Source organism: Hippopotamus amphibius, chromosome 2, assembly GCF_030028045.1.
Source record: "Hippopotamus amphibius kiboko isolate mHipAmp2 chromosome 2, mHipAmp2.hap2, whole genome shotgun sequence".
In the NCBI taxonomy this organism is placed as follows: Eukaryota; Metazoa; Chordata; class Mammalia; order Artiodactyla; family Hippopotamidae; genus Hippopotamus; species Hippopotamus amphibius.
Window position 1 is genome coordinate 188,581,846 of NC_080187.1, and position 22,810 is coordinate 188,604,655.

Below are 22,810 nucleotides of genomic sequence, written 5' to 3' on the forward strand. Positions count from 1 at the left end.
GACGCTGACTGACACATTGTAAACTAAAAGGGGTGCAGAGCCATTGAAGGAGTTTACACGTGAATGACGGGACTGCAGCAGCGTGGGTGAGCTACAGATTGAGGAGAAGACTCCAGACAGGCTTACCAAGGTCAGGGCCAACGCTTCAGCAAGGGGTGGTGAGGGCCTGCAATAAGGCACTAAGAAAGGAGAGGAGGGGAAAAATTCATGAATATTTAGGATACTGTATCAGTCAGGCAAACAGAAACCACTAGATAAATAGTGCAGGCAGAAAGGAATTAAAAATTGCAGAGGTTGGCAAACTATGACCTGTGAGGCAAATTCAGTCCACTGCTTTTTTTTTTTATAAATAAAGCTTTACTGGAGCACAGCCACGCTCCTCCATTTCTGTATTGTCTAGGGCTGCTTTTGCATTACAATGCAGAGCTGAGCAGTTGTGACAGAGACTGCACGTGGCCCTTGAAGACTAAAATACTTACTAGCTGGCCCTTTACAGAAAAGGTTTACCAACTGCTGAAAAATTGGGACGTTGGTACGTATAGAACTCTAGGAATGGCTGGGGAAACAAGCATCACGGACGACTACTGCTTGTTTCCAGGGGGTTAAGAGGCTGCAGAAATTGCAGGAATACTGGCTCCATTTATCTCAGCATTTGCCCGGTCATATCAGGTGATTGCCTGTAAGCCTATGCAAGCCTCATGTCTACAGGCTGATAGGCCAGCCATTGCCAAAGAGAAAGGGCTTCTCTTCCATTTTCAATCTGGTGCAAATGCCCCTCCCTCACTGGAAGACTCTAGATGAAACCAGCTGTCTTCCCAGCGTTCTTCCTTGATACAGAGATGAGTACAGGTGGGACAGGGATACACAAGCCCAGGACTTTGGGACGACTGCAGTGGGTGGGGGATAGGGAGGCTGGGATGCCTCCCAGGCTTGGGTGGCTGTGATGGATGACCACAGAGAGGGAGAAGGGGCAGAAGAGAAGGTTCTGGACAGAAAGAGAGGCACTACCGGCAGGCTAGATTCCCAAACCCCTGCCAACTCTGGGGTTTCAGCCGTCTTCTGCAGGGGGTTTTACTCAGGCTCCTTCACTCAGTGATATTCATGGAGTGAAACTATAAAGTAGTTTTGACATAAGAAAATTGGATTTCCAAGCCTGGGATTAACATATCTTTCCAAGCTTATAGGCTAAAGCAGTTCTAAGTATTCCTTTCAAAAGAGACCTTCCAGGAATTGCAAATCGTTGGCAATCTCTTTGGCTCAAGGGCCCTGTTGGCTTGTGTAGTCCTGTGAATGGCAGAGAGAGGCCTGAAGCAAAGCAAGGAGGTGAAGGGAGCTGAGTGGAGGGAGAGGTGGTGAGAGGCAGAGGGTGGAGAGGAGAGAAAGCGTTGCACCTGGGATGGGCCTCATTCAAAAGGGCAGCGGTCACTTAATCCCTGTAAGGGGGCGATGGGAGGATGTGGGGAAAGGGACAAGTGCTGACCAGCCCTTGGCCTCCGCCCCGACCTGTTTACTGTCTCAGCGGTCGGTCAAGGCCCTTCCTCGCAGGCTAGATGCCCTACTGTTGACTGGGGACCATCCCCTGAAATGTAACAAGATTGTGGCAGACAACTCTTCCCATGCTATTTCTTTCTTAGCAAATGGAGGCCTTTCCACTGCAGCAAAGCTGGTTTTATTGCTTACTTCCTCCGAATCGGTAATAGTCCAGCTTGTAAATCCATCCATCCAATCCCATACAACCTATGAACCCACTGTACAGCTGACTAATTAGTGCTTGTCTTCTAAATGAGGAATGCCTTCTAGTGGTTTTTGTGTGCAAATACAATACTGTAGGTTCTTAAACATCAATAACTGTACAAGTAACATAGTAATTTGAATGGTTGTGGTTAAAATGAAACTTTTCTAGAATCCGGTTTATAAATGTAGGAAACAGCTATTATTTGTGACTAGGAACTATGTGTTCATTGTCAAAAGTTCCAAAAGATTTTCAAGATCACATAGCAAATGAGAAACAGAACTGGGATTTGAATCTCGGTCTGTTCTCATGGTGTGTTAGAAAAATTGTTGATATCAGGATTACTTTGGAAGGCTGCTCTTAGTTCAGTGCTGTCATATTTCTTCTGAGGAGTAAAAGGAAAAGGAACAATGTATTAGTCCAAGTTCTCTCATTTTCCAAGTAGCAAAAAAGCAATTTATTGGCATATATGCTTAGAAGTTTGGGAAGGAGATCAGGCATGGCTGTATTGAGAGGCTCAATTTCTTCCTCTCTTGTTCTTGCTCTGTGTTTCTTTTTGTTGGTTTCTTCCTCAGGTATACCACTTTACATGCTGACGAAGTAGGGCAGGAGCAGGCTTCCATGGTCTTTAGAGCCCAGAGTTCCTCTTTTCTAATTGTTAAAATGGCAGAAATCTGGGGAAAGATTGATGATCGAAGCTGAGTTTGTGACTTGTTGAACCAGTCACGTGCCCACTCTGGGGGAAGAGGATTTGGTCAGCGCTGTGGGAGCCACTTGGACTGAGAATGGAGGTGGTGGTGGTGATTCTCCAACGAGATGCTGGGGTTAAAAACCTCTTACTACAAGAATAAGAAGGTGGACACATTCTATCTTCTCCATTGTCAACGTTAATCTACGTATTCATTCACTCATTCTCTGGTCGGCTGCTGCGGTCCTCAGGTGGGCAAGCTGGGTTCCCCTCTTGGAGAAGCTTAGACCTTAAGGGAGCCTGTGTTCTCAGGAAGGGTGCTTCTGTACACTCGCAAAGGGGAAAGGGAACTGCAGCTCCTCCAGGATGCCTGCTGGAACCAGGGACTCCTGCCAGGATGTGCCAACAAGAGCCCTTTCAGCTTCCCAGGGCCTCTCAGTGGGCTCTGTCACAGAGCCAGTGAAGTACTGGCCCCCAGAGAGGGAGCACGCAAGGGGAGAGCGTGCCTGCCCTGCTCCTGCAGCCGGGCTGTGGGCGCCGCCTGCTGCAGACCTGGAGCACCTGCGGAGCCTCTTTTACAAACGGGGCCTAGAAACGCTAGGTTTGAAGCAACGCCAGGCTGTGTGTTTACCACCTGCACCTGATTAACTGGCAGGCAGGAACGCGCAGAGTAAGGGAGCCAGAACTCCGTGTCCCTGGGAGCCTCTGCCGGTCCGTCCAGCCACCTTCCCCAACCACCTCACGCGGCACAGGGACCTCAGGGATGGCGCCGCGCTCCCTCTCCTTACCAGTTCCTGTGAGGTGAGTCGGCTCAGCCGCAATCATAATCACAATCATAATCAAAATGATATTAATTGGTATAATTTTGAGCACTTGGAGGCAGACACCTGGTTAGGGGCTTCGCATCCAATTTCTTACTTAATCTTCGTGACCACCATACGGGAGGGCATTTTACTTGTGTTTTATGAAGGACCGAGGCTTAAATTAGAGAAGTAACTTGCCCAGCGCACACGGCTAGGAAGCGACGAGGTCAGGCGCGCCTCCTTTTTCTCTGTTGTCCTATGAGTCTTGCCTTTCCTTGGGGAAAACCCACAGTGTGTTTTGACAAAAGTGGAACCCCACACAGACACGGTATGCATGTATGTATATATGTGTTCGATGGGTTTGTTTACTTATTGGAGGGAAGGGACAGCTTTGGGAATATGGGCTGTAGGTAGGATGGGCACATTTCTGGAATTGGAAATTAGGCTACATCTGGTGTGACAGGAGGCAGAATTTTTGAATTTAGGTGTTGTACAGTTTGGGATGTTGGTCCTCAGCACCATATGGGGTGAAACTGTAAAGCCACGAGAGGCCTTGGTGAGTTACGGCTGGCGATACACGTGGCGTGCACGTGCATGCAAGCTGCACGCTTACTCAGAGCTTCCTGTCAGCTAGTCCTGCGTTCTCCCTGATAACACTCAAGATTAAAGTCTGGAGCAGCTGCTTTCCTCTTAAGATAACCTAAAGGCACCAGTCTTCCTTTGTTTCTATTTCCCTCTCCCAGTTTCCCCTTGCTCCCAACTCTTAGTCTGATTGAGGAGTCTGCATGTCTAAATCATTCTTTACAGAGGAGAATGTTGGTACTGGCCATTTCTGATTGTAAGTAACCACTCTAGTCTCTAATTATCAATTGATTTAAAGAGAGAGTTTGAAACCTTCATTGAGGAAGTTTGTATCCACCGATTCCCCCTCACCTGACTTTAGGCTTCTGGAGGGCAAATATCTACCTACTTAAGCAATGAAGCCTTACTGTGTACTGTGTTGAGTCTTGATGCTGGGTAACTGTGTATCTGTGGTTCCCAAACCTGGTGGTACATTACAATCAATTTTTTTTTTTTTCTTTTTAAAGCCTTTGCCTGGGGATCCTGTCTAGATTACTTTGGGCTGAAGCCTGGCAATCTTTGTTACATGAACAGGTGGTGCCCATCCCTGTGGCATCTATCTCTGCTGCACCAATATCTCCCCCAGCTCTTATCATGGCTTTGTGGTGTGGGGTGAGGTGGATGTTCCCTATGATGCTGGGAGAAGAGCTTGGGTCTGTTGGCAGGGGTTGAAATGGGCTGCTGTCACACTACTGCCCCACTCAAGGGTGGCCTTAAGGACTGATGAGGGAGTTACCCCCAATGGGCAGAGCTGTGAGGGCTCCCTTGTTTGTCCATTTTGTATGGAAGAAGAGGTGGCCTGAGGTAGTTTCCGTGGACTCCTGGGCAGTGGTGAATAATTTGGTTACATGTCTGAAAGGAGCAGGAGTGGAAGATCCAAAACCAGGAGTCTGGGGAAGAAGCATGTGATTGAACTGTGGGAGTGGGCAGATCTCAATACCCAGCGGAGGGGTCATTCAACAGCCAGGTAGTCAGATGCCTCCTCAGCTCGATGTCTGTCAGCCTGTGCTCTTGGTTGCCCCAGTGCTCACACAATGGACCCACGGATGGAGGAGCTACAGTAGCACGGATGGAGGCTCTGCATGGGCTCCCTCTGACCAAAGCTGGTCCAGTTATTGTCACTTCTGAATACCTGATGTGTAAATGGCAGAGATAAACGATGAACTCTTGATATGGTACCATTTCTTAAGAAGTCCAGCCATACATTTGTTGCCAAGTTGATGCCCTTAGGCCTTTATCACCCTGTGTGGGACAGTGGTACATCCTTTTTGGAATTGATCCCATCAGATATGCATTGGTCTTTCCTGTGCCTCTGCTAGTATCATCCAGGGGTTCACAGAGTGCCTGTTGACTGACATGGGAGCCTACATAACAGCTTTTCAGGCCAGAAGCCTCACTTTACAATGAAGAAGGTGTGATAATGGGCACATGAGCACTGAATCCTCTAGGCTTACCATATGCCACATCATGAGGGAGTGAAATAGGAGTTTGAAAGGAAATAGAAGGCCTATGGGGCCTTTTACCCCTCAGCTGGAATCAGCTGGCCATAGACATTCTTGATCTTGGGCCTTCCAGAGCACCCGGGGACTTTGGATGCTGATGTTTCCATAGAGGAGGCCAGAGGCCAGATGACTAGGAGTGTAGGTCTGAGAGGGTGTGATTAGGGGGAGGCTGAGTGTCTAGGGGGACACTGGATGTCTAGGGGCAGAGGTAATGGGGGAGCTTAATGGGGACAGAAGAGGATGGCAAACAAACAAAACCCAGAAACAGGTCTCTGGATCCCCTTTCTGGTGAGTCTGAGGGAGGACTTAGGAATCTTCCAAAAAGGCTCTTGAGTAAGTTGGGTGCTCTTCCAGGTTTGGGAACCACATGGGGGTGGAAAAAGGGACGGAACGTGGGGCAGAAAGAGGAAGGTGTGAGTCCTGGCTTCACCACTTGCCCAAGGTGACCTCCCTTCTCGGAGAGTTACTGGCCTACTGGTTTATACTCTTCTCATTTATAAAATTGGGCTTATGATATCAAATATGATAAGAGTTTGTGAACCATTATTACAAGAGTTAATATACTTAAGGCATTAAGTGGTGTCTTAAGGTAAAGTGGTGTCTGATAAGCCCAAGAGTGCTAGTAAAGCATTAGCCATTTTAATGTAAATTAATGTTATTGTTAAAAAGTTTGGGGCACAGAAAAGGGTCTGTCTGATGAGGGCTGAAGACATACCTGGATTCTTCCTGCTCCTTAGCTCTTCCAGAACCCAGCCCTGAGGGCCAGAACTACCATGTCTTTCCTTTTCTTTCCATCAATTTTTTGGGGGAGATAACTGCAAACTTACAAAGATTGCAAACATAAAATAGTGCAAGTAGCACCTTTACTGAGATTCCCCCATTGGAACATTTTACTCCTGTCTACTGTATCATTCATGGTCATTATCTTTCTTCCTCGTTCTCTAAATATATGGAATCTTTGTAAGTACATGTTTATATACATATACATACATTAATGTACGTGTATACATATACATATATTTATACATACTATATATGTGTGCATATATACATTTCTTTTCTGAATAATTTAAGGGTAAGTTACATGCATCATGGCCTTTAACCCTAAATACTCTATTACACTAAATACTGAACTACAACACTAGGTGCACTACAATAGGGATAGTCTCTTAGGTAACCACAGTACAGTTATCAACCTCACAAATTTACAGCGATACAATATTTTATCTAATCTACTGTCCATATTTCAATTTTTTCAGCTGTCTTTTCTGGCACTTTTCCCCTTCTAGTATAGAATCTAGTCTAGTGTCAGATATTACATTTAGTTGTCATGTTTCTTTATCTTTCATTAATCTGGAACATTTCTACAGCTTTTCTTTGTCTTTTGTAACACTGACATCTTTTTCCCAGCTTTATTGAGATGTAATTGACATATAATGTGATGTAAGCTTAAGAGGTATCGAGTGTTGATTTGATACACTCATCTATTGCACAATGATCACCACCATAGCGTTAGCTAACTCTTGCACCATGTCACATAATTACCGTTTCTTTTTTGTGGTGAGAACATTTAAGATCTACTCTGTTAGCAACTTTCAGTTATATAATAGAGTGTTATTGACTATGAGCACCATGCTGTACATTAGATCTCCAGAACTTATTCATCTTCTAACTGGAAGTCTGTACCCTTTGACCAGCATCTCTTCTTTTCCCCCACCCTCCAGCCCCTGATAACCACCATTCTACTCTCTGTTTCTATGAGTTCAGCTTTTTAAAGTTCCACATGTAAGTGATATCATACAGTCAGTGACTTAATTTTCTAGATTTCTCTATTTGTGTTCCTTCTGGTCTCTGTCAATGCAATCTTTCAATCTTAGCTCAAGAACTAAAGGCCAAGAACAAGTGTGCTGTGTCGGAGAAGGGGGCATATGGAGGGAGAGCGTGGGCAAAGGTGCAGAGGTGGAAACGAGAGAGACATGCAGCTGCGTTTGGAGGGTCATCGGGTCTGTTCTCAGGAATGTTAGGTCCATAGTGAGTGCACAATTAAAACCTTCTCCTTTGGGGCCTTAGAGGTACCTCTGTGGCCCAGGGAATATTAGGCTTGTGGTTGTATGTGTGCGTGCACACAAAGTTGTGAGTATGATCTTGCTTCTCTCCTTGAACAAGTAAACCATCATTGAAAATAATATTTATTTAGCCCCATCCTGAGGCCTCTGAACTGCCATTTCTTCATAATAAAAAATGTAATAACAGTATTAAAAAATGGCAACAATAATGATAATAGCCTGTCTCTCTGGGGTACTATGAGGATAAAATGAGATAATGATCTCAAAAGTGCTTTGTAATCCAAAAAGAGCTAACATTATACTGCATGTTGCTAAATACCAGTTATTATTACTGCCGTTTTCATGGGGGTCTTCCTCTTGTATGTTGAAGAGAGTTTATGTTATGTCAGTCTTTATTTCAGGCAGTGTGTAGACACAGCCTTAACATTTCCTCCTAATTTCTTGGGGGAGACAACTAACTTGAAGTGAAGATCTACTGTGTTCCAGGTACTGTACATATATCACCTTATTGTGGCTAAAGACAAAACCTTCTTATTATATAGAGTCATGATTTTTCCTCTTTTTTTTTCTGAACTACTTAAGAGAAAGCTGTGGATAGGATGCCTCAACACCTCTAAATACTACAGTGGATCTTACCCCTCCAAATAGCATTTTCCTAAATATCCACTGTACAATCCTCCAAAAAAAAAAAAAAAATCAACATTGATACACTTACACCCAAGTTTTTCCAGCTGCCCCAACAATGCCATTTTTGCTTTTCTGGTCTGGGATCCAGACCAGAATCAGATTGAATTTACCTATCATGTCTCTTTAGTCTGGAATAGTTCCTCAGTATTTCCCTGTCTTGTATGACCTAGAAAGATTTACAGAGCACTGACCTTTCATTTCGGAGGCGACCTTGAACCTGGGTCTGTCTGGTGTGTTCTCATGGCCACGTGGGCCGTGCCTTCTTGGTGGTGATTCCACAGACAGGATGCTCTGCTCCACTTGCTGCATCACAGTAGCAGGTACATGATGATAGCTCTTCCCACCGCTGGGGATGTTCACCTTGACCACCTGTCAAGTGGCTTCTGTCAGATTTCTCCACCATAAGGCCGCCACTTCCCCCATTGTGATTAGTAAGTATTTTTGTGGGGAGATGTTTTGAAATTACATTAATATCCTGTTTCTCATCAAACCTTTACTCACAGTCTTTGTAATTACTGATGACACCCTCCATAATGGTTGCCAAATGGTGATTTTCTATTTGCATCATTCCGGCTGCATTTACTAGTTGACATTTTACTGTAAACAAGAGCTTTCCCTTTCCATTCATCCGTCTGTCCCTCCCTCCCTCCCTTCCTCCCTCCCTCCCTTCCATCCATCCATCTATCCATCCATCTTTGAGGTCTCATGGATTCTCACTTTATTCAAAGGGCTGTAAACCCCATTATTATCATTTACTTTGAAGTTCACATTTTCCAAGTTTGGCTGGTGGGGCCCCCTTCAAGCTGACTCGTGAGCTCTTTTGACATATCTTCATTAACTTTTTAAAAAAAATAAATTTATTTATTTATTTATTGGCTGCATTGGATCTTTGTTGCTGCACACGGGCTTTCTCTAGTTGCAGTGAGTGGGGGCTACTCTTCATTGTGGTGCAAGAGCTCCTCAATTGTGGTGGCTTCTCTTGTTGTGGAGCATGAGCTGTAGGCACGTGGGCTTCAGTAGTTGCAGCACACAGGCTCAATAGTTGTGGCTCACGGGCTTAGTTGCTCTGCGGCATGTGGTATCTTCCTGGGGCAGGGCTCGAACCTGTGTCCCCTGCACTGGCAGGCGGATTCTTAACCATTGTGCCACCTCTTCATTAACCTTTGAGCACCTACTTACTTTTTTTAAAGGTCAAATCTGTCCCCCCCCCCCCAGTTTTATTGAGAAATCATTGACATACATCACTATATAAGTTTAAGGCGTTCAGCATGATGGTTTGATGTTTATATTGTGAAATGGTCACCACAACAGGTTCATCTAACATCCATCTTCTCATGTAGATATGGTAAAAAGAAAAAAAAAGAGAAAGGAAAAAAAATTTCTCCTTGTGATGAGAACTGTTAGGATTTACTCTCCTAACAACTTTCCTATACTTCACACAGCAGTGTTAGCCACAGTCATCATGCTGTGCTTCCCCGGTACCTATTTATCTTACATGGGCAAACCACAGAGATATTGCAGGTTGGGTTCCAGACCACCATAATTAAGTGAATATTGCAGTAAAGCAAGTCATATGAATTTTTTGGTTTCCCAGTGCATATAAAAGCTTTATTTATACTATACTGTAGTCTGTTAAGTGTGCAATAGCATTGTGTCTAAAAAAACAACGTGCATACCTTAGTTAAAAAATATTTTATTGCTGAAAAATGCTGCTCATCATCTGAGCCTTCAGTGAGTTGTAATCGTTTTGCTGGTGGAGGGTCCTGCCTTGGTGTGAATGGCTGCTGAGTGATCAGGGTGGTGGTTGCTGGAGGCTGGAGTTTGAGTGGCTGTGGCAGCTTCTTTGAATAAGAATTTTGTTGCATCCATTGATTCGTCTTTTCAGAAACAATTTCTCTTTAGCATGCAGTGCTGTTTGATATTTGATAGCATTTTACTCACAATAGAGCATCTTTCAAAACTGGAGTCAATTTTCTCAAAGCTTGCTACTGCTTTATCAACTAAGTTTATGTAATGTTCTAAATCCCTTGTCATTTCAACAATTTTCATAGGATCTTCACCAGGAGTAGCTTCCATCTCAAGAAACCACTTTCTTTGCTCATCCATAAGAAATAACTCCTCATCCATTCAAGTTTTCTCATGAGATTGCAGCAATTCAGTTGCATCTTCAGGATCCACTTCCAATTCTAGTTCTCTTGCTATTTCCACCACATCTGCAGGTACTTCCTCCACTGAAGTTTTGAACCCTTCAAAGTCATCCATGAAGATTAAAATCAACTTCCTCCAAACTCCTGTTAATGTTGATATTTTGACCACTTCCCATGAAATGTGAATGTTTGTAATGGCATCTAGAATGCTGAATCCTTTCCAGAAGGCTTTCTATTTAGTTTACCCAGATCTAGCAGAGGAATTACTATCTATGGTAGCTATATAGATTTACAAAATGTATTTCTTAAATAATAAGACTTGAATGTCAACATTACTCCTCAATCCATTGGCTGCAAGAATGGGTGTTGTGTTAGCAGGCATGAAAACAGCATTAAATTACACTGTACATCTCCATCAGAGCTCTTAGGTGACCAGGTGCATTGTCAATAAGCAGTAATATTTTGAAAGGAACCTTTTTTTTTCTTCTGAGCAATAGATCTCAGCAGTGGGCCTAAAATATTCTTTAAGCCGTGTTGTAAACAGATGTGCTTTCACCCAGGCTTTGTTCCATTTATAGAGCACAGGCAGAGTAGATTTAGCATAATTCTTAAGGGCCCTAGGATTTTCAGAATGGTAAATGAACATTGGCTTCAACTTAAAGTCACCAGCTGCATTAACCCTTAGCAAGAGAGTCAGTCTGGCCTTTGAATCTTTGAAGCCAGGCATTGACTTCTCCTCTCTAGCTATGAAAGTCCCAGATGGCATTTTCTTCCAGTATAAGGCTGTTTCGTCTACACTGAAAATCTGTTGTGTCGTGTAGCCACCTTCATTAATCATCTTAGCTGGGTCTTCTGGATAAGTTGCTGCAGCTTCTACATCACCACTTGCTGCCTCACCTTGTACTTTGATGTTATGGAGATGGCTTCTTACCTTAAACCTCATGAACCAAACTCTACTGGCTTCACACCTTTTCTCTGCAGCTTCCTCACCTTTCTCAGTCTTTGTAGAATTGAAGCAAGTTAGGGCCTTGCTCTGAATTAGGCTTTGGCTTAAGGGAATGTTGTGGCTGGTTTGATCTTCTATCCAGAGCACTAGAACTTTCTCCATATCAGCAGTGAGGCAGTTTTACTTTCTTATCATTCGTGTGTTCGCTGGAGTAGTGCTTTTAATTTCCTTCAAGGACTTTTCTTTTGCCTTCACAACTTGGCTAACTGTTTGGTGCAAGAGGCCTAGATTCTGACACATCTTGGCTCTTGACATGCTTTCCTTACCAAGCTTAATTATTTGTGTGATTTAAAGTGAAAGATGTATGACTCTTCCTTTCACTTTAATGCTTAGAGGCCATTGAAGGGATATTAATTGGCCTAATTGCAATATTGCTGTGCCTCAGGGAATAGGGAGGCTGGAGGAGAGGGAGAGAGAAGAGGGAATGGCTGGTTGATGGAGTAGAATATGCACAACATTTATCAGTTAAGTTTGCTGTCTTATATGGGTGTGGTTCATGGTGCCTGGAAACAATTAGGATAATCACATCCAAGGTCACTGACCACAGATCACTATAACAAATATAATAATTATGAAAAAGTTTGAAATATTGTGAGAATTATCAAAATGTGACACTGAGACACAACATGAACAAATGCTGTTGGAAAAATGGTGATGATCGGATTTGTTTGATTGCAGGATTGCCACAAATCTTCAAGTTTTAAAAAATGTAGTATCTGTAAAGTGTAATCAAGTGAAGGGCAATAAAACAAGGTTTTCTTGTAGCTGGAAATTTCTACCTTTTGACCATCTTCCTCCAATTCCCTCTCCTTCCACCCTCTGCCTCTGGCAACCACAAGTCTGATCTCTTTTTCTATGAGTTTTTTGTTGCTGTTGTCTGGTTTGGTTTTTGTTTTGTTTTGAAGATTCTGCATATAGGTGAGATCATATAACATTTGTCTTTCTTTCTCTGACAGCATAGTACCTTCAAGGTCCATCCATATTGTTGCAAATGGTAGGATTTCCTTGTTTTTTTTTAATGGCTGAATAATATTTCATTGAAATATACAAGTGCCGATGGACACTTAGGTTGTTTCTGTGTCTTGGCTATTATAAATAATGCTGCTGTCAATATCTATCATCAAAAAATCTAGAAACAATAAGTGTGGGAGAGGGTGCAGAGAAAAGGGAATGCTCCTGCACTGTTGGTGGGAATGTAAATGGGTACAGCCACTACAGAAAACAGCATGGAGGTTCCTTAAAAAACTAAAACTAGAACTACCACATGACCCAGCAATCCTACTACTGGGCATGTACCCTGAGAAAACCATAATGCAAAAAGAAACATGTACCACAATGTTCATTGCAGCACTATTTACAATAGCCAGGACGTGGAAGCAACCTAAATGTCCATCAACAGATGAATAGATAAAGAAGATGTGGCACATATATACAATGGGATATTACTCAGCCATAAAAAGGAATGAAATTGAGTTATTTGTAGTGAGGTGGATGGACCTAGAGTCTGTCATACAGAGTGAAGTAAGCCAGAAAGAGAAAAACAAATACCACATGCTAATGCATATATATGGAATCTAAAAAAATGGTACTGATGAACCCAGTGACAAAGGAAGAAAAAAGATGCAGGTGTAGAGAACGGACTTGAGGACACGGGGTGGGGGGCCGAAGGGGAAGCTGGGATGAAGTGAGAGAGTAGCGTTGACATATATACACTACCAAATGTAAAATAGATAGCTAGTTGGAGACTGCTGCATAGCACAGGGAGATCAACTCGAGGATGGGTGATGAGTTAGAGGGATGGGATAGGGAGGGTGGGAGGGAGTCATGGGAGGGAGGGGATATGGGGATATATGTATAAATACAGATGCTTCACTTTGCTGTACAGAAGAAACTGGCACAATTATACTCCAATAAAGAGCTTAAAAAAAATAATGCTGCTATGAATATGGGAGTGCAGATATCTTTTTGAGTAACTGTTTTCATTTCCTTTGGCTATATTCCCATAAGTAGACTTGCTGTGTCATATTGTACTTCTATTTTTACTTTTCTGAGGAAACTCTGTACTGTTTTCCATAGTGGCTACACCAGTTTACATTCCCACCAATGGTGTGCTGAGATTCCCTTTTCTCCATATCCAGGTCAGCATCTGTTATATCTTGCCTTTTTGATGATGGCCATTCCAGCAGGCATGAGGTGTTATCTCATTGTGGTTTTAATTTGCATTTCTCTAATGACTAGTGATGCTGAGCATCTTTTCATGTACCTATTGGCCTTTTGCATATCTTCTTTGGAGAAATGTCTATTTGGGTTCTTTGCCAATTTTTTAATTGGGTTATTTGTTCTTTTTTGCTAATGAGTTGTGTGACTATTTAATATATTTTGGATATTAATCCCTTATCAAATATATGGTTTGCAAATATTTTTTCCCACTGCATAGGTTTTCACTTTTTAAAAAAAAAATTATTTTTGGCTGCATTGGATCTTTGTTGCTGCGCACTGGCTTTCTCTAGTTGTGGTGAGTGGGGGCTACTCTTCATTGCAGTGTGTGGGCTTCTCAGTGTGGTAGCTTCTCTTGTTATGGAGCATGAACTCTAGCCATGTGGACTTCAGTAGTTGCAGTTCGTGGGCTTAGTAGTTGTGGTGCATGTGCTTAGTTGCTCTGTGGCATGTGGGATCTTCCTGCACAAGGGATCAAACCTGTGTTCCCTGCATTGGCAGGTGGATTCTTAACCATTGTGTCACCAGGGAAGTCCCTGTCTTTTCACTTTGTTGAAGGTTTTTAAAAGCTGTACAGAAGCCTTAGTTTGATGGAGTCCCACTCTATTTTTAATTTTCTTGCTTGTGTGTTAGGTGTTATATTCAAAAAATCATTACCAAGGCCCATGTCAAGAAACTTTAGGCCTATGTTTTCTTCTAGGAGTTTCATGGTTTCAGGTCTTACATTTAAGTGTTTAACACATTTGAGTTAATGTTTGTGAGGGGTGTAAGATATGGGTCCAGTTTTATTTTTTCACACGTGACTATCCATTTATCCCAGCACCATTTACTGAAGAGACTGTTTTTGTCTTGTTTTTTTTCCACTGAATATTCTTGGCTCCCTTGTCAAATATTAGTTAACCATACATGCTTGGGTTTATTTCTGGGCTTTTGATTCTGTTCTATTGGCCTATTTGTCTGTTTTGATGACTGTAGCTTTATAGTATAACTTGAAATCAGAAAGTGTGATACCTCCTGGTTTGTTCTTTATTCTCAAGATTTCTTTGGCTATTCAGGGTCTTTTGTGGTCCTATATAAATTTGGCAGTGCTTTTTCTACTTCTATAAAAAATGCCATCGCAATCTTGACAGGGGTTGCATTCCTTACTTTCTGACACAACGAGATGTTCCAGGATGTTCATCTTATACTTGTACTTATTTATTTATTTATATCTTTAGGCCTTATAGTTTTCCATTTTATTCAGTGGTTGTAACCCATAACTATCATTATTTTAAAGTAATTTCTCCTTTCATCTCCAGTTTCTTTCCCCTCAGATTCATCCTATAGTTTCACCAGATTAATCTAAAATTTTAGCTTGGCTACTGTCATTATCTTTTGATCAAGCTGGCAGCTTTGAAGAAGCAGGAAAAAAAAAAAAATCCAAGCTTCTTACCTGTCCTTCAAGACACCTCACACTCTGTCTTCATCATTTCAGGAATTAGTGGGAAGATGATTGTAGCAACCCCTTTTAGGACTCTCAGCTATGATTGTATCCAAGTCCAGCTTCTATAAGTTTGAGGACTTCTGCTAGGGTTTTATTTTCTAAATTTCAGAGATGGCAGATGTGATTGACTGACTTTCACATCAGATTTCAATGTCAACGGCTTTTGACAGTTATTTTTGATTGGTTTTCCTCCTTGGTGAACTCTTGCAACAGATATTAAAAAAAAAAAAAACAACCATCATGTCAGAATTCAAAGCTGTTAGTCTAAAGCCAGCAAGAAAGGAAACAGACAAGCCTATAGCCAATCAGCCCAACCTCCTCCCTGTTATCGAACTTGTCTATTTTTTTCCACCCCCAAATAAACATAATATCTGCCAAGTTTGATGTCTGGGTTAGATTCTGCCCTGTACAGCTTCCTGAAGATTCTTCCAGACTGTTTCTGCTATTCATTTCAATGGCACCTTTGAAGAGCGCTGTGATGAATTGCACCAATAGTGCTGTAGGTGGCGCTGTGTACCCAGTGCATGGTGGTCAGCGTATCTCCAAGATTTCCGTTTGGAGAAGGCAAGGCGTCTGGCATCCTTTTAGTTAAACTTGATCTTTCTGCTCAGCTTCTGTGGAGCAAGTCTGAGAAACAGATTAGCCAATTTCTGACCCTAAACGGAAGGTCAGCCGTTCTGTGCTCAAATGTAGCATTCACCGTCGGCTGGATCATATCCTGGGCTCAGGTTTGGAATTATGCCCACAGGCTGTGAAAATGACCCCGAGCTGTTTCTTCCAAGCCTTTGCCTGGGCAGTCTTTTCTAGGTTTTGCACTTGGACGCAGAGACTACATTAGAGCCACATTCTAAGCCCGTGAGGGTGGGGGAGTTGGGTTGACCATAACTCATCAGCTTCCTTTTAAGCAGCAAGGCGGCTTGCTGTTTTAGCTGACATAGCTCAATTTCTACATCCAATATTGCCCTTTAAAGTGGGACCGACTTGAGTGAGGCCTTTGTTGCCCCCACCCCGATCCAGGTCTTCGGAGCTCTTTTTTTGTTAAAAATCTTCCTGACCGTTCAGGAGAGTCAGTTTGACATCACATGTTATGGAGGCTGTGATCATACACTGCACAGGACCTAATAGCAGGGTGCTAAGTGTATCATTTGTAAGCGGAGCTGCAGGATTGCAAATTCCTTAATTACACATAGAGGTTTCAGGTTTCATAAAATGAACCTGTGTCTTATTTTTACAGAATTGGAACATGTAGAATTGAGAGAATTGAAAAGCACCTTAGAACTGTTTGCTGGATGACCTGCTAGTATATTACAATTCTAATTCCCGAAACACATTTACTCAAGGTATGTCTAACTCGGTGTCTCTTATACTTTCCTGCATGGAAGGGAATGAGATGACACTTCCCATCACATTTCTATAATGACGTTATTAGAGTCGAATTTGATTATTGTAACTTTTCCCTGTTTACTGTTTTTAGATGACGTCCCTTTTCATGTGTGCCCACTAGATGGCTGTATGGCTTTCCTTGATCAGACACACGTTAGTTTGGTGCCACTTCATGTATGAAGTTCATTCGCTTTTGCCCTGGCTGGTGGGAAAATATTGAGCTGGTTCATTCAGGCCCACAGGTGAGGAGAAGGGCGGGTGAAGGTTCTCCCCCACCTCCCACCACCTGCATCACCATCTCTAGCTCAGTGTCTGGATCTTTGAGAGCTGCAGGTGTGTGTGTGTGTGTGTGTGTGTGTGTGTAGGGGGTTGTTCCCTGGAGTAGTCAGATACTGACCAAGTCTGGGGCACATGGGCAGCAGTCCTTCTGGGTGGTTGGTGAGCAGTGTGCCGGCTACTGTTGATAAAAGACCCTCTCCTGAGCATGAACTCAGCTTCCGTTTGTCTTCCTGGTGCCGGTGGTTGTTGCTTGAATGCAGCGGGAGTCAGGGGCATATCTCTGGATGCTGCCTGTGCTTTTGTCCACACAGTCTCTCCAAGTGAGGGCCCTCCGTTGAATCCCTCATTACTTCCCTTTCATCATCCTTCCCTCCTCCTTCCCCATCACTCACCCGAGGGGTGGGGAAGACTGTTTGTGCCCAATCACATATTTTCTAAATCTTTTTGTGTTACCTTTGTGAGGTAGAGAGTGCCAGTGCTCACCCACATCTGGTTCTCCTTTCCTTCTTGGGCACGTGTGAAGATGAAGCTTTGCAGTCTCTCGTAGTTTAGGTGGGCCATGAGACTTGTTCTGGACAATAAATTGTGAATGGAAGTGACATTTTCTGATTCTAGGTGATTATGGACAGAATTGGGTCCCCTCCCCAACCTCCAACCTTCCCAAATTCATGTGTTGAAGCCCAACACCCAATGTGACTTTTTTGGAGAGAGGGCCTTTAAAGAGATAATTAAGGTTAGATGAGGTCAAAATAGTATGGCCCTAATCTAATATGTGTCCTGATAAGAGGAGGAAGCGACACCAGGGATGTGTGCACAGAGGAAAGGCCTTGTGAAGACACAGAAGGCAACTATCAGCAAGCCTAGCAGAGCGGACTCAGGAGAAGCCAAACCTGCTGACACCTTGGTTTTGGACTTCTAGTCTCCAGAACTGTGAGAAATCAATTTCTGCTGTTTGAGCCACCCAGTCTGTGGTATTTTGTTATGGCAGCCTGAGCAGAATAATACACAGGCTGAGGAATTTAAAGGTGAGTGTGAGCTTTCCTATCTCTTTCTTCCTCTGCTACACTTACCTTCAAGGTCATGTGTTCCAGAGGACATTGCTAAAAGATGGAGGAGGACGGTCCAGTCCAAATAAGTTTTCTTGGGCCAAGCTGCTGATATTTCTGGTTCAGTTTTCACTATAGGATAGCCTGATATTTTGTTTGTTTGTTTTGTTTTGTTTTAATTATCTTATTTATTTATTATTTATTTTGGCTGCATTGGGTCTTCGTTGCTATGCGTGGGCTTTCTCTAGTTGTGGTGAGCAGGGGCGACTCTTCATTGCAATGTGTGGGCTTCTCATTGCAGTGGCTTCTCTTGTTTCGCAGCACAGGCTCTAGGTGTGCAGGCTTCAGTAGTTGTGGCACTCGGGCTCAGTGTTGTGGCTCGTGAGCTCTAAAGTGCAGGCTCAGTAGTTGTAGCGCATAGGCTTAGTTGCTCTGTGGCATGTGGGATCTTCCAAGACCAGGGTTCGAACCCGTGTCCCCTGCAATGGCAGGCAGAGTCTTAACCACTGCACAACAAGGGAAATCCCTAGGGTAGCCTATTGTGAATTACACAGACTAATTCACCGTGGACCTTGCCTTTTGAAAACAAAAGCTAAGCATCTGACCCTTAGGTTCTGCAGTTCCGTGGGGTGAATTCTCCTTGAGGCAGTGGGTGCTTCATGTCTGGATGTATGTGTGAGTCTGGCTCACAGGGTAACTGGGAATATGGAGGTTAAAAGAATTGGTTAATACATCAAGATATTATACCACTGCAATTACATAGAGCCCAAGGGACCTAAGAGGTTTCCTCTTGGTCTTCAAGCTGTGCCCTCTTGGTCTCAGAGGTCTGCTAAGATCTTTGAGGTGGGGATCAAGGGCAAGGGGGCCTTTGGCTTTTCTCTCTTTAATCAGAGCAACTCTACTTATATCTTTTAGGGTTCTGTGTGAGATTTAATTTAAATGAAGAGTTCTGTTGCTAAAGAAATTTTAAAAATTACTGTGATAGTTTCATGGTCAAAGAAATACAGGTTTTATGAGTATATGAAGTCCTTGCAGTTTGAAGTTTACTTTGATCCAGTCAGAGCTTTCTATATTGATGGGTTCAAGGTCATAGGCCTCAGTTCAGCTCAGTTCCTTGATCCTCTAAGTGACTAGGAAAAAAAAAATCTCTGGCTCATAGAAATAGACTTGTACAAAATACAGGATTTACTTACTGCAGGTTTTCATATATTAATTTATGTTTATAAAAGGTATTTATGGAGAACACCAATGGCATAAAGTGCTGCAGCTAGCAGTGATACTAAAACCGTGGCCCGAAATGTGTTTCACATGCTGCCACTCCCCATCCTGTGCTCACAGCAGACATTGCTAATTGATCACAGAACTCATTCCCACAGAGCCCAGACGTAGCTCTACAGTTCCCAATACAGTGCTCTAGGCAGCCTCTTCCAACTAATCAGTGTTAGCACATGAAATGAGACCTCTTTTTGTCATCTTTGTGCATAATCAATAATGATTTGGATTCAGTGTTGGGTTTTAGAGCTGTGGTAAAGTTGGTAACTGAGTGGTCAGTACTTCTGGAAGCCCACAATGACCATGTTGACCACAGTTTTCAGACTTAAATTAGAAATGTGTTCCATATAAAAGTCCTAGTGAGGCTGAGTGTTTGCAGTGAGAATGTACCAGTCAAGATCCTGGCTGGCAACAGATGGTGTACCCAAAGTGATGAAATTGCAGAGAATTTACTTCACGGGCTATTGACAGGGGTCAGGGCAGGTCAAGGGAACCAAAGAGGGATGGTGAAGCATCCAAGTACTAGCAAAGGTGAGAAGCCATTCTCATCCCTTGGCCTGAGTGGGCCAGCAGAAGGGACAGCGTTACAGGATCCTGAGGAGAACTGGGGCCCTGGAAGTGGCAGTGGGGGGGGGCTCCCTCTATAGGAACTGTGGCCTTAGGCTGAGGCACACAACTGAGGCAGATGAGGCAGGGAGGGGCCTGGGGGAGTAAACAGACTGACCCTTCTTTACTTCGACCACTTGATCTTTTGGTGCCTTCTAGTGTCTGAACCCTATGTACTGACCAGCCCCTTCAGTAAATTCTCTGCAGTTTACTGAGGAAGCCAGAGGGCAAGGGGCTCAGACGATGCAGACCACAGAGGCTAGCTGCTGGGCTCAGAGAAGTGGGGAGAATGGGTCTGGTGGGTGGGACAAAGAGTAAGCAGTGCAGAGAGGTATCTGCACCAGACCAGGGACTTCATCTGGCATGTTCATTGCTGTATCGTCAACATCTGGAGCAGAGTCAGACATATAGTAAGTACTCAGTATACATGTCTGTTGAATGAATGAGTAAATATTGAGTAATGGGACATATATGTAGCCTTTATTACAAAATGCTCAGAATTTAGGAATTGTCAAGGGGGCCTAAAAAAGTGTCAGACGTGGTCTTTATCCACAGGGAGGTTGATTTTTAGCTTATGGCCAAAACAATATGTTTAATTTGATTCTACTCAGTTGTTAAGAGTTGGTTTGAGGATCCAATGAGCTTATATATTTTACAAAGAACTATCGTTTTCATTTCAGTTATCTATTACCATATAACAAATCACCCCAAAACACAGTGACTTTAAAACAACCATTTGATTTTGCTCACAGTTCTGTGGGTCAGGAATTTGGGGAGGACTCAGCTCAGTGTCAGCTAGGTGGCTGGGCTCGGATGGACCTGTTTCCCAGGTGGCTTCTTCACTCAGCTGTCTGGTGCCCTGGGGGCTCCACGGCCTCTCTTTCTCCACACGGCTTCATCCTCCACGGCCTCTCCACATGTCTTGAGATTCTCCCAGAACGTTGGACTCAGGGTAGTAACACCTTTTAATGGGGGTGGGCCCCCTCAGGGTGAGAAGCAGAAGCTGCCAGGAAGGTTGAGGGCTATGCCTAGAAGGGCACAGTCTCTTCTGCTGAATTTTATTGGTCAGAGCAATTGCATGGCCAGATTAGATTCAGGGGGAGCAGGGCACAGACTCCACCTCGTGACAGGGAAGGAGCGAGTTCACCCTGCAGAAGGGCAGGTGGGATGGAAAATATCATTGCTGCCCATTTGGGAAAGTACAGTCTCTTGCAACGCATTCACACAGCCCTGTATTCAGCTTGTTGGATGGCTCCCATTCTTTCTCAGGGCCCCTCTCTTACTTTTAGCTACAATTTGTTAAGCACCTGGTCATTGAACCCTCATAATCACCCGGGAGGTAGATTCGATCACCTCTGTTTCACTGATGAGGAAGATGAAGTACAGAGAGGACAGTAAATGATCTTGACTGAGGTCAGTCAGGTAGTAACTCAAACTGGCCTTGATTCTGAAAGGATTTATGATATTTAAAAATATACAGAGGGACTTCCCTGGTGGCACAGTGGTTAAGAATCCGCCTGCCAACGCAGGGGACACGGGTTCGATCCGTGGTCCAGGAAGATCCCACATGCCACAGAGCAACGACTGAGCCTGCGCTCTAGAGCCTGCGAGTCACAACTATTGAGCCTGCATGCCGCAGCTACGGAAGCCCACCCGCCCAGAGCCCATGCTCCGCAACAAGAGAAGCCACTGCAATGAGAAGTCCACGCACTGCAATGCAGAGGAGCCCCCCGCTCACCACAACTAGAGAAAGCCCGCGTGCAGCAACGAAGGCCCAACACAGCCAATAAATAAATTAAATAAATAAACTTAAAAAAAAATACACAGAACAGCACAAAATAGAATAAAATAAGTAGGCTAGGAAATTGCAGCTGAGAGAAAGCTAGGGTGAAGTGATGGGGACGTTAAGGTGCACGGGGCCTCCCCTCAGGTCTGAGAACTTGCCTGGGGCTGGTCACCCGTTTGGCATTAAGACGGCTAGTAGCCAGCACGACCTGTGGAAAATGGGAGTAGATCATACAGAGACAGAGAGCGAGGAAGCCGTGTCACTATTCTTATTCCTAATGCCGATCTCAGGAAAATGTTCTTCTCAAGGGCCCTCAAAATGTAACAAGCCTCACCTTCAGAGGTCCCCGTGGGTTTGAGTCCATAGGTCTGTTTCTTTCAAAATGCTTCATGCAGGCCGAGGCTTGGGGCAGCCCCAAATCCAAACATAGGTTTAAAAATATATATATCTGGGATGACACGAGATGTTAGGAAGCGATGCCCTTTAGTAAACCCATCGTGCCCACAGCACCCTGACCCCTCAGAGAATATTGGTCTGGGAGAGACTTACATGAGGGTCTCTCAAGTCCCTTTAAAAGGGCTGGGGATCCACACTGGGAGGCCTCCCGGGGTGGGGTGGGGGGAGAGTTGCAGGAGAACTCCCTGGGGGAGAAGCTTTCCAGTCTCTGACTGAAGCAGGTGGAATTTTCTCTCACATAACGACTCCTGCTGGTGATTTTAAACCAAGTCATAAAATAGATAAAAATGTAGAAGAAAGAAAGGAGAGAAAACAATGTAAAAAAAGCAGGGTAGAAGGCTAAGAGAACATTAAAATGAAAGCATTGAGACTTTGTAAGAGAAAGTTGAAAGGAAAAGAGTAGACTAAATATCATGATAGGAAAATGAAAGCCCAATACAGATAAAAGGTTAAGACTTAAGGTAATCATGAGAGAGAAATTAAATAAGGCTTAAGATAAAGGAAATAGAATGGAATCATTGAAAGAGAGAGGAATTAAAAAAAATAAAGCAAAAATCATATGAGTTAAAAAATAAAACTAGCAAGCTATAAATTAAAATTAAAATTAAGAATTAGAAAGTAGTAGCAAAATAATAAATCAGATTTAAGGTGAAAGATACAGTAACACAAATCAACAAGGTAAAAGGTTAAACATCAAAGTTAGATGAAAGGTTAAGAGGATAACAGACTAAAACCTATGGAAAAAAATGTTGAAAATATGGAAGTAGAAGGGTTTGAAGCTTAAGTACAAGATTAAGGAATTAAGAATGCTCCTCTGAGTGCTGATACTTTAACAGAGGATTAAGGGAAAAATATTCCAAAAAGAAAATAGAAGAAAGAAGCTTAAACTGAGAGAGATGATAAAATAGAGTAAGAGTAAAGGAAAGGACAATTTAAATAAGCACAAATCAGACAACAAAATTCTCACCAACAGTAACAAAGAAAAAAGGTAAAAAGCTATGTAATAAACCCAGAATGTTTCCCTGGTAAA

The 22,810-nt window shown here is 43.3% G+C and overlaps 1 pseudogene; it reads right to left on the reverse strand.

The window, feature by feature from the left end:
• Positions 1 to 9,823: 9,823 nt before the first annotated feature.
• Positions 9,824 to 11,592, reverse strand: LOC130843969 (tigger transposable element-derived protein 1-like; annotated as a pseudogene).
• Between the last annotated feature and the right edge of the window lie 11,218 nt (positions 11,593 to 22,810).